The sequence below is a fragment of the Triticum aestivum genome, chromosome 2B (assembly GCF_018294505.1).
Source record: "Triticum aestivum cultivar Chinese Spring chromosome 2B, IWGSC CS RefSeq v2.1, whole genome shotgun sequence".
NCBI classification, from domain to species: domain Eukaryota; kingdom Viridiplantae; phylum Streptophyta; class Magnoliopsida; order Poales; family Poaceae; genus Triticum; species Triticum aestivum.
Window position 1 is genome coordinate 20,195,775 of NC_057798.1, and position 11,529 is coordinate 20,207,303.

The 11,529-nt window shown below is 41.1% G+C and overlaps 1 pseudogene; it reads right to left on the reverse strand.

Moving 5' to 3' along the window:
- Positions 1–5,151: 5,151 nt before the first annotated feature.
- LOC123040048 (disease resistance protein RGA5-like) lies at positions 5,152–11,134 on the reverse strand (annotated as a pseudogene).
- Positions 11,135–11,529: the final 395 nt, after the last annotated feature.

The following is an 11,529-nucleotide window of genomic DNA, read 5'->3' on the forward strand; positions in this document are numbered from 1 at the left end:
ACCCGTATACCCTTGACCAGTCTACGACTGGCCGCGGCGGATCCCCATTGTCTTCCCCATTTCCGGCAGCCTCTCATCGGATTACCATGAGCCTTGGAGGTATATGCTTTAGCGCAAAGGGCGGCTCGCTTCTCCATGTTCGGCAGCACTTTTCATCGGAGTGGCACCGCTGGGACGTGCTTCAGCCGGAGGGGAATGGGATGACGGTGGCCTGCGATGGGCAAGACACCAGCTGTGTACGCGCGGCGTCGCCTCGGTGGCGGCCTTCATTGGACCCAAGTGGCGGCGGCCTCCCGTGTTGTACTTCTCCTCGATGATGGCGGTGGGCGCGGACGTGCTAACCACCTCTTCATCGATCTCCGCGAAGCCAACTTCTTTCTCCGCCGGCAGGGTGTGGTTACGCGAATGTTGACGTCGGATGACACAGTCGCAGGCACAGGAGGAGCGGTACGACACGGTGTCGTCCATGGCAGCCATGATGCATGTGCTGTCTTGCTCCCCCGCGTGCTGGCCTGGAGCAACTCGCCACTCCTCGGCGAGCTGGCTTGAAGCGGCGGGTTGCTGAATGACGTGTTGGCTTGGAGCTTCTGTCTCCGTGAACTGGCCTGCAGCAGCCTGGAGTGTCATGGGAGGTGGAGCAGAGAGTTGCCTAGCTCGTATCCGGCAAGTTGCTACTTGGGATAGTTGTTGGATTTTCCCAAAGAGGAAGGGTGATGTAATATACCAGCAGATAGTATTTCCCTCAGTAAAGAACCAAGGTTATTAAACCAGAAGGAGACGACACACAGACAATGTGAACAGTTCCTACATATAATAATAAAATAAAAAGAAAATAAAACAAGAAAGCAAATACTTGTAGGATCACTTGACAATAATTGAGAATGGATCCGGAGTCTATAGTTTCACTACAGGTATCTTTCTCATAAAAATAACATCGGTGGGTAAACAAATTACTGTTGAGCAATTGACAGAATTGCGCACAGTTATGATGATCATCCAATGCATAATCAATACACAGGCATTACGTCTGTGACAAGTAAACTGTTAAACTTGCTGACATCTATTACTATTACTCCACCCCAAGACCGCTATCCAATATGCTTATCAAATTATTAAGTTAATGAGAAACAGAGTAACACAATAAGCAAAATAACACAATTTAGACAAAATATGATCAATCAATATGATCAAACCTTGTAGTTTTATCTTTAGTTGCAACAATACAATACGTGCCTTATCACCCCTCCATTCATAGAGTAAGGTTACCGTAAGATTAAGCCCACTACAACGCACCTCTCCTGCTGAGCATAAATCAATCTACTTAGGCAAAGTAAATAGAAAGATTGGAAAGAAATACAAAGGTAAAAAATTACGCAACCTCGATTTCAAAAGACTCAAATAATATCGATGAATATCTAATTATAAACCCATAATTCATCGAATCCCAACAAACACACCGCAAATATTAAATCAGATTCATTTTGAAGGAGATCATTGTATTGAAGATCAAAAGAAAGAGAGAGCTGCAGTTCGACCCACCTCACCATGCAAGATCACATTAGATGATGTTACATTCAATCCGTATTCCGTATGGCCCAGCCTTACAGTGTAGAGGTACCCTTCATTTAACTACCGGCATGCTCGAACTTCCTTTCGTTCTCTCTCTCCTCTTGGTCTCCACTCTTTGCTCTCACTACTCCTGTCGATGTTTAATGACCATCTCTATGAGGATGGAAGACCTTGGAAGTACCGCTACTTGATGAAAACCAATGTACATAATTCCTTCCGTTCCCTTTCAGGGCGCTTTGCTTTGGCTACCGTAGTACGATTACTCAGTGATCATCACCAAGGAATGCTCCAATTGTCCACGGTCAGAAAAATATATGCAAGTCTGCTTTAGTTTGGCTGACGGCCCAACAAAAAAGACGATGCATTTGTATACGACAGCAGTAGGTGAACCTATCGTGATGCCAGCCTATTTGTTTAATTTGGCAGGTGAGTTGTTAAGCTGTCCACGTGAATGAAAGACCAGGACCCTGCACTGGTCTTCAAAATATACATGCACTTGGTAATATAAAAGCGCGCCATTACTAAACAAGTATAGTAATACTCAATTATGCAAGCCCGTTGTGTTGTGTTTGTCGCGACTCATGATGCAATTGAGAAGTGTTCTTGAATACAAATCCAACGAGTGTAATATAATCAACGTACCACAATCTTTTCATACGTACTAAGATCTGTATATTCATACATAGTCTTGATTGATTCGTAGCCACACCCAGAAGGCGACGTTTCAGTGTGTGAAACAAATAAGCGAAGATATCTGACCTAGCAAAGCTGACTTGTTCAAGTGTAGAGAGTTCTTCCCAAAATACTAGCACAATCTTGGATTCCGGTATCACCATTTTCCAGAACATAGCGAAAAAACTGTCAGTAAGTTTTGAAATTTTAAGAGAGAAAAGTTCATGCACTGGTATTGGTTAGAAAGTTGACCATGCCAATTTTTATAGAACAATTGACCCTATGTGACTTACATGTGAATGAGACCTACAGTTTTAGTCTGGAAAACATAGATTTGCCATTAAAAAATTACTTGGGTAAGTTTCTGACGTGATATTTTTTTTGAATTTCAGAACATATAAATATTTTTCACTATGTTTAAGAAGGGGGTTCCGTGGCATCTAGGATCCAAAATCCGCTCTTCGTTCTTTCTCACATTTTATTTACAAATGATGTCGTGGCACGTGATCCTCAAATGTGTGGCTTCGTGTTCGTCCAGATCCATGCCAGAGCGGCCTGGTTCGTCGGATTCCAATTCCAACCCCTGGCCAGATCCGATGCTCATCATACTGGGCTAATCCTGGGCGGGTTGGTATAAGGTTGTTGGGCGCGTTGATCCAAAAGTGGTGTGGATGTAGCAGACCATTCAGGGTGGAGTTCAAGTGGGATTTTCCTGGGAAAATGTGAACATCTTTGAAGAGTTTTTTTTTGTAAAAAAATTAAACATTTTTTGAATTTATGAACATTTTTCAAGATTGTAGTGAGTTTTCTAAATGAGCATATTTTTACAAAATAATATTTTAAAATATGAACATTTTTCTAAGTATTCAAACATTTAAAGAAATTGCAGGAATATTTTTTTTTAAATTGTGAATACGTTCTGAAAGGAAAAGCAAACTATTTTAGAGTTTTGGTGAAGTTTTCTCCAAAACTCAGTATATTTTTTGAAATTTATGAACATTTAAAAAATTTCTAAACATTTTAAATTTGTGAATATTTTTCAGGAAAGATGATTTTAAAAATATTTTAGATATTTTTTAAAAAATTGACCATTTTTTGAAAGAAAAACGAAAAAGGGAAAAACATGCCAAAAATGTAAACTGGCGGAAGAAGCAACGGGAATAAGAGAAACAAAAATCAGACAAGATTCTTCATAAAACCAGGGAAACCTGATTAAGGACCTTCCAAAAACTGCTTGTCTTGAACTGTAGTAATCTCTGGAAAGGACAACAAATAGGAATCCCCGGCCACACCTGGGGCGTTTTTCCAAACCTAGCTATCCTCGACCCGTATTCTGTCTGGTTGGATGGACATTGGATGAAGTTGTGCAAGATCTCTGCCATTGTTGGCAACGGCGATGTTCTCTTATTTCCTCCGATGGATTGGGCAGATCATGAGCCATCTGCCTTCGCTTGTCTCCGGGCCTACATGATTCCACCTCCTTGTGATTCTCATCGTCTTTCCAAGAGGAGGAAGAAACAAAGGTCTGTCCTTGAAAACCTGCATCAAAATCTTATAACATGATCTATCAATACACCAAGTCGAGAGGCTGGGTGTGCGGAAATTTCCGGCCCAAGCTCCAATCAGCACCAGCAGGCAACAACTTAATTGGTCAGGTAGCAAGGGAGATGGTAGTGAGTGTTTGGATGACAAAGCATCTGTCGTGCTTGTTTCTTTATTTGATGTAATACATCAGAGGAGAGTAATTTGGTTTAGGGGAACTGAGCATAGCGTAGATGGTTAGGTTTCTTATGGTACTCAACAAGGTTCAAGTCTTAAACTTGGCACTGGTGCTAGTATTTTTTTGAATTTATTTTAGTGTTTTCGTCGATGATAGTTCAGGGGGAGGAGACATTCTCGTCGACTATGAGACATATACGCACTATTCGCCAAGGTTCGGCGCCGCACCCGGATGGCTAAAGTGCAGTAGCCAAAAGCATCACTAGCTTACGCCTTCAATTGCACAGTTGCTTTCCATAAATTTCCACAAACTTCTCTGTAGCTTTCTATTCTCGCGGTGCTAGCTGAGCCTAAATATATGTGACCAAATGTTTAACCTTGCCTACATATTCGTCTGAGATGCTAATCTCGCTTCATTGGACACAACATATTTCCATAAACGCTGATATTTAAATAAAGTGGTTGTTCTCCTCAAAATAGGAGAACAAGAGCAGAGTAGAGCAGAGCAGTTGCCCTGGCCCCCAGCTTCGTCCATCTACGACCTCGCGCTAACAGACTACACCCCCCTACTATCCATGGCCATGGTACAACGAGAGCTTCATCAACGACACCATTGCGGAGCCGATGCATAACGTGAGCTGCGACGGCCGGGAAGATCCAAGGCAAGGACCTGAACTACCCAGTCGTTCATGGTGACCCTCACGCCGGCCGCACCGCCTTTGAGGCGAAGCTCAAGAGAAGCGCCAATGGAACCGCAAAGACAGTCTACGGTGGGTCCGCAGCCCGACCGTCGTCCCCTTGCCTAACTAACTGATTAGAACCGTTTGCTCTCTCTTGGTTTATATGGAGTAGCAGCTCTTTCACATAGCGCAACAATGCCAGGAAACATGGCTGATGATTGAACAGTTTGGCAATTCTTATGTTGCTCAACAACTCAAACCAAATGAAAGGCAATCAAGAATTTTTCAGGAAATAGTTCGATGCCCAAAGGGGATCACCAGGAATTCTCGCCTTCCGAACAGGGCCTTCCTCTGCTTTTACACGATCTGACATGAAGCATACTCAAGGGGAAGGTTCTCACAAACGATGGAACAAACTTGAATTTCATTAAGATTTGTAGTACTTACTTTTGTTCTAGTATGATGCACCAGAAAACCAAACCAGTGGACTCCTGTACCATTTAAGCCTGTATACAATATTCTGGTACTTGCACTGCCATTTTACTATCACTTTTCTTGGTATTACAAATTGGTCAACCTGATGGCCAATTTCCCATCTAACAAAATGGGGCAGTAATGCTTGATGTAATCTCTCAAAAGGGTCTCCCTGTACAACGATGGATTCTCATCAGACCTTGATCACACCTTGGATCCTAGTCGAGGCCAGATAGAAATGCATGCTGAAGAAGTACACGATCAACATCCTTGGCGCGACATTCTTTCCCACACCACCCTCCTGAACGCCCTGTTGGAGGTAAGCTGAACGTTTTGAACAAACTAATCAGTTCAGAATGATCAAGCATGGTCCTTGTGTGTCGGAAAATAAATTCAGGCTTGGGTGAATCACGGTTTATATACCTGTAAGAGATCACCGATGTTCAAGATAAATTCTCCAGCCGTTGGCATGGCATCCACCGAATTGAGAGTTCAAGCTGAGGGCAGGGAGGGTAGCAGTGGCAGAGTATGATCTGTCCTTGGTTGCACTCTATATCTGTCAGGTAGCAATAAAAGCTTTTTGAGCCCAGGAGTTTCTGAGTGCAGCTAGAACAAAGTGTTCCTGAAGTTCTCCACTTGTTGGGCATATTCAAACAACGCATCCCTGCACATCAACATATTAGTGCCGAGTGATTTTTTTTGGAACAAGTGATTTAAGTAACCTTTCCTGAAATTCATGACAAAAAAGAACTAAGTAAATCTATATTCATTGCAAAATTTTGCTCGTCAATTTGTCAATAACCAAGGAAGAACTCACACTAACAATTACATGTATATTGTTCGAAAAAAAATTACATGTGTATTGCTCATGTCATCATGTGGTATAACCGTATAAGTCTGAAATTACCAGGTGTATTTATAGGACTAACCAAGATATCATGGCTATATATAGGAATATGAGAAGAAAACAAAATCATTGTTTGTATGTATACATACTATGGAATCTTTAACGCTGGATGACGGAAATCGAACTGTGTGTAACCTGCAGCTTCTTCACCCCGAATCGGTCGTCTGATGGCTTCCTCGTCACGAGAACCAACCTGATGAAAGAGAGACTAAAGATCGATCAGAACATAAAGAAGACAAAGAAGACATGCATGCATAAAAGCATCATAGTTTTTAGTTACCTACCTCAGTAGTGACAGCCTGATGGCTCTGCGTAAATGGAGACGTAAACTTTGGGACGATTAGGATGGGCATGGAGTGCGTTTTCCAAAGTAGCCTTTCCTTGCTCGGCCCCGGTGTCGCCGCTTATCACTCCCGGCAACAATCTGATTTGGACTATGACCATCCGAAGGGACTGCAGGTTCTCCAAGCCCAGCTCAAACCAATGACGACCGTTGGCAGCACGAAAATATATCAAGATATCAACATGTTCAGTCTTGGGCAAAGCTTCTGGCTGGAACACAATGCGGCCAGCCCAATTGCAAATCAGCTTGAGTCTTGTCAGGCAACGGAAACCGTCAGCACCGACGAGTAACGGATCTTGGCGCATTGTCTCCAAGGAGAGGTCACGGAGGGCCGGTAACCTTCCAAGGAAGTCCAGATCCTCCTGTCGCACTTTGTCGACAAAAATATCTAACCTCGAGAGCTGTGACAGATGCGAGGGGTTCCTCCTTAACCATGTTGGCAGTTTGCTGAAGACGAGCTTGAACTTTGCAGAAAATTCACGAAGACTTTGAGGGGGCGACCAATCTCCCCCCAGGAGATCCATGAATACATAATGATGATAACCAAGGAACCAAATATGTACACTCTGGATGTTGCGTAATTTCCCTAATGACTCCACGAAAGCTTGCTCCAACTCCAAGCTCATAACATTAAAGCAAATATTGAGGTGCCTTAGTCTTTCCACGTTGCCCAAATCTTTCACGGTGCCTAGACAGTCACCACAGAGAGAACCGAGATTTTCCATTGATATCATGTTTCCAATTCCATCTGGTATCCGACTGCAGGAAGAATCAATTTGTAGGCACATCAATCTTCTGAGCTTAGTAATTGCTGATGGGAGTTCTGTTATATCATAATTCCCTCTCAAATCCAGCACCTGCAAAAACTGCAACTTTCCAACTTCTTCTGGGACCTCAGAAATTCCTGATTTGTATAGGCCTAGGTACCTCAGCTGAACTAAACTCCACAACTCCCAAAGGTTAAGATGGTTATGATCACTAATATCACATTCAGTCAAATCCAATACACGCAAAAAAAGAAACCTTGAGAAAGGAGGCATGAAACCAATATCAACATCATCAAATGTAGCAATAGACCTTGCAGATTTGAGATGTGTATTTTGATGTTCTTCCTTGATATTATTTTGGAGGGACAGCCTACGGACCTTTCTTTTAGAAGAAATGCTATCCCAAGTATCATTCAATATAGTAGTAAAGTTCTCTTCAGTTGACAATGAGCAAATTAAATCAAGAACACTATTGTGTACATGACAAGCAATTACAAACCCATCAAAATATTCCGGCTGGATTAAGCTTCTATTCACAAGCTCATTGAAGTAATTTTCTCCGATCTCAAATAGACTAGTTTGTGGATCTTCAAACTGGATAAAACTTTCAGCAATCCACATCCATATCAATTGATCTTTCGTAATATAGTGATATTCCGGAAACATGCTTAGGTATAGCAAACATGTCTTCAAATGAGAAGGCAGGTTATAATAGCTAAGCGTTAGTATCCTCAACATCTCCTCTACACTGGGGTCTTTGGTAAGTCCATGACCAATGGAATCTAGCAAAACATGCCACTCATCCTTCGGTTTTGGGTGATGATTAATAACCAAGATACCAGCTATAATAATGATGGCTAATGGTACTCCACCACATTTCTTCAATATATCTATGGACACTTCTTCAAATTCAAGAGGACAACCACTCTCGTGAGAAAATATCCTTTTATAGAAGAGCCTTTTGGAATCATCATCACTAAGTGGCTCCATTTGATAGATTGAATCGTCAGCACATGAGCAACATAATTTAGCTACACTGACTATACGAGTTGTCATGATTAACCGACTACCACAATTGTTGCTATTAGAGAATGCCCCTTTGATTATTTTCCATAGTTTTTCATCCCTTATATCATCAATTACAATGAGGTACCTATATCAATTATGAAATCATTAGCAAAATGCAGGTGCAAATGATAATATAATCTAGCATTATGACCAAGAGATAAGATTCCTGAGAAACAATTAAGTATAATTAATTTGCAAGGAATAAACATGGACAGATTTTTTTGGATATTAGGGCATGTGCAATCGTGCTACATTAGGAGTGCCATGTAGGATAAATGTTGAGGTGGGGGGAAGAGAAACCTAAGAAAAAGCTTGCCTGGTTCTAATTAAATGATGATATCTTAACAACAATATCTCTCACACATATTTAGGGATATTTGGGTAGCAGAGATAACACTAAGAGATAACCCATTATACATCATGTTTTTGTTGCCATCTCTATATATATTACGTGGCAGATTTAAGATACAACTATCTTATCAACCACTAATACATCCTTAATGATCCTGTTTTAATCAAAGTACCTTTATGCACTCATTTTCTTGCTATCTATCTATCTACATGAATTGGTAGAGTGCATGCCTTTCGCCGTAAAAAAAGTATACTATAGAGGCGACATGAAGTACTCCTTCCGTTTTCATAATGTAGTGCATTTTTCAAATGTCAAACTTTGCAAAGTTTGATTAAGTTTAGAGACAAAATTATTTGTACCTACAATACCAAACATTTACAATACCAAACATTTATACTATAGAACCCCTATGTATGTTAGTGGTACACCGTACCTAATTAATACACACTGTTACAAAATTGCCGAACCAAAGACGACGAACTTTAGGTTATTATATTTTTCTTCTAAACCATTTCAATATTTGAAAACTTTATGGATTGACAAATAGATAAATATTCTACCAATTATCAATATTAAAACTGTAGATAGATACTCTCTATATCCTATATCTAAGTTGGTGATCCCATTTTCAAGGAGATGCAAGGCCTCCACATCATCAAGTATAGGAAAATCATCCACTTTTTATTTTTCAGAATATTGCAACCCTTCAAATCAGCAAGCACATGCAAGCACTCAAAATTATAAATTTTTATTTCCATTATTCCAATAATAAATAATTTAACCATAGCAGAAAATCATACGACACTATAAAATGTTCATTCAGTGCTAGGTCTTTTCCATTCGTATGGCGAGAATGTGAAGGAGTCTTATTCTTATATATTATGTTATATTCCCAATTGTGTTAGTATAAATTCCCATACAAACGCATGGGGGTATTATCTACTTATATTAAACACACATGTGTAATTACACCTGGTAGTAGCCCAAGAAATATACTCCCATGGGCTAGTATGTATGCTACATTTATCATTGTGAGTATTCTGAGTACTACCTCCATTTCAGTTTACAAGTCCTACGCGTATACCTAGGTTGCCAATTTTATCACCCTAATATAAAATATATAACACAAAAATTATAGTGTTTGAAAATAGAACATCTGAAGTTTATATTTGTATATTTTTTGTAATATATGATTGTAATATATGACTTGTATTAGGTTAGTCAAATTGATGACCTAGGGGTACGTGCACGCCCTGTAAACTGAGAGAGAGGTAGTACATGCATACACTCTTTTAATACAAAGATACCACAAATAATATACCACAAAGCCAATAACATGAAACAATTGCAAGTAAGTCCATATTTTTAGCATATTTTCAAATGACGTCATATTTTAAAAAGTAGTACTCCACATAATATATGTGTATAATACCTAGGTGGCCTCATATTCCTAGTTATGATAGACGATACTTCCTAGAATGCATCAAATGTACGTGGAAGTAGCAAGAATGGTTCCTATATATATGATGCTATTTTGCTCTACATGCGGCCACCCTATATCATTGTTACACTCCCTAGCTTTTTTTTGCTAGTGGAAAAAAATACACAATATAAAATATGGTGATTTTTTTAACACGATATAACATATCACCCTATAGTGTTAGTGTGATATGTCATATCATGCTTAGAAGTAGCATCACATTTTATATTATGTCTATGACCTATCACAATTTACAAATTATACCATAACATATATAGACACGTACCTCGTGTTTTCGAGAGTTTCCTTGAGTTTGTTGATTAGTTGTCTTACATCCAACATGGTGAGTACGTGTCAAGATCACAAAGAATGTTCAGGAGAATCTTCTTTGCATCAGTATTTCGGCCGACGGGAACAAACGCACTGCAATCGAAATCTTCTTTGATCTTGTCATAAACCATTTTGACAAGAGTGGTCTTGCCCAATCCTCCAGATCCGACAACAGAGATAATCTTCAACTTTTTCTTGGATACATTGTCTCCCTCCAAGAGCAACTTCATTAGATCTTGATCCCTTTTTCCAGCAATGCCAACAAGCTCTGTTACTTCTGTGTACAAAGCCCCAAGACGAGGATCGATGGGAGCCACCGCTGCAGGAGAAGTGACAATATTCTCAGTGGGGTACCTTCCGTGCATGTTAGCTACCTCTTGGACTTGCTTATTGATGTCCTCGATCGCGTCAATGATCTCATGGTGAACCTTCCCCTTGGTGAACAAGCCGACCATCATCTTCGTGAGCTGTTTGAGCTTCTTCGAGTTGGGTGCAGGCTTGGAGCCGTCATCGACACGCACCAGGAACTTGTCGACGACGTCCTCCATGTCAAAGGACAGCTCCCTCACCTCCCCCGCCCAGAGCCTGGCCTTCTCGTCAAGCTGGTCCCGCGGCACCTCCGCCACCTTGCGGAGAGCAGCGTGCATGCTCCTCATCTCTCTCTCAAGAGACAGGACGCCTTCCCTGACATTCTCCTTCAGCTTGTACTCCCCATTGAGGAGCTCGACCAGCTTGGGGAGCAGGTCGCCAATGGCGCCGGTTGCCAGATCCATTGATATGGCTTGAGTAGTATAGTTGCTTTGTTGCTTGGTTGTGGGGCGAACAGTGGTTGATGTACGTTTGGGTGCTTGCACCGCTACTCTTTATGTATAGAACCGGCGCAAGTTCAAGCGAAAATCAGGGTTACACGAGCATGTATGTACTACATCTGGTTTTGCCGTGCCATCTGAATGCGAGTCAAAGTCATCGGCCGCGCGGTAACGTGCACTGATAATACACTATTCAGCAATAGTACAATCGCACTGATCTAGGCGTTGAACGCACATGGATTCCTGTAATCACATGCACTTAGATCGGGGCCGGCGTTATGTGCGGTTGGCTCTCTGTGCAGAACTTTTATACAGAGATTGCGTCAATTAATTTGGATCTTAGGGAGTTACGACTTGAT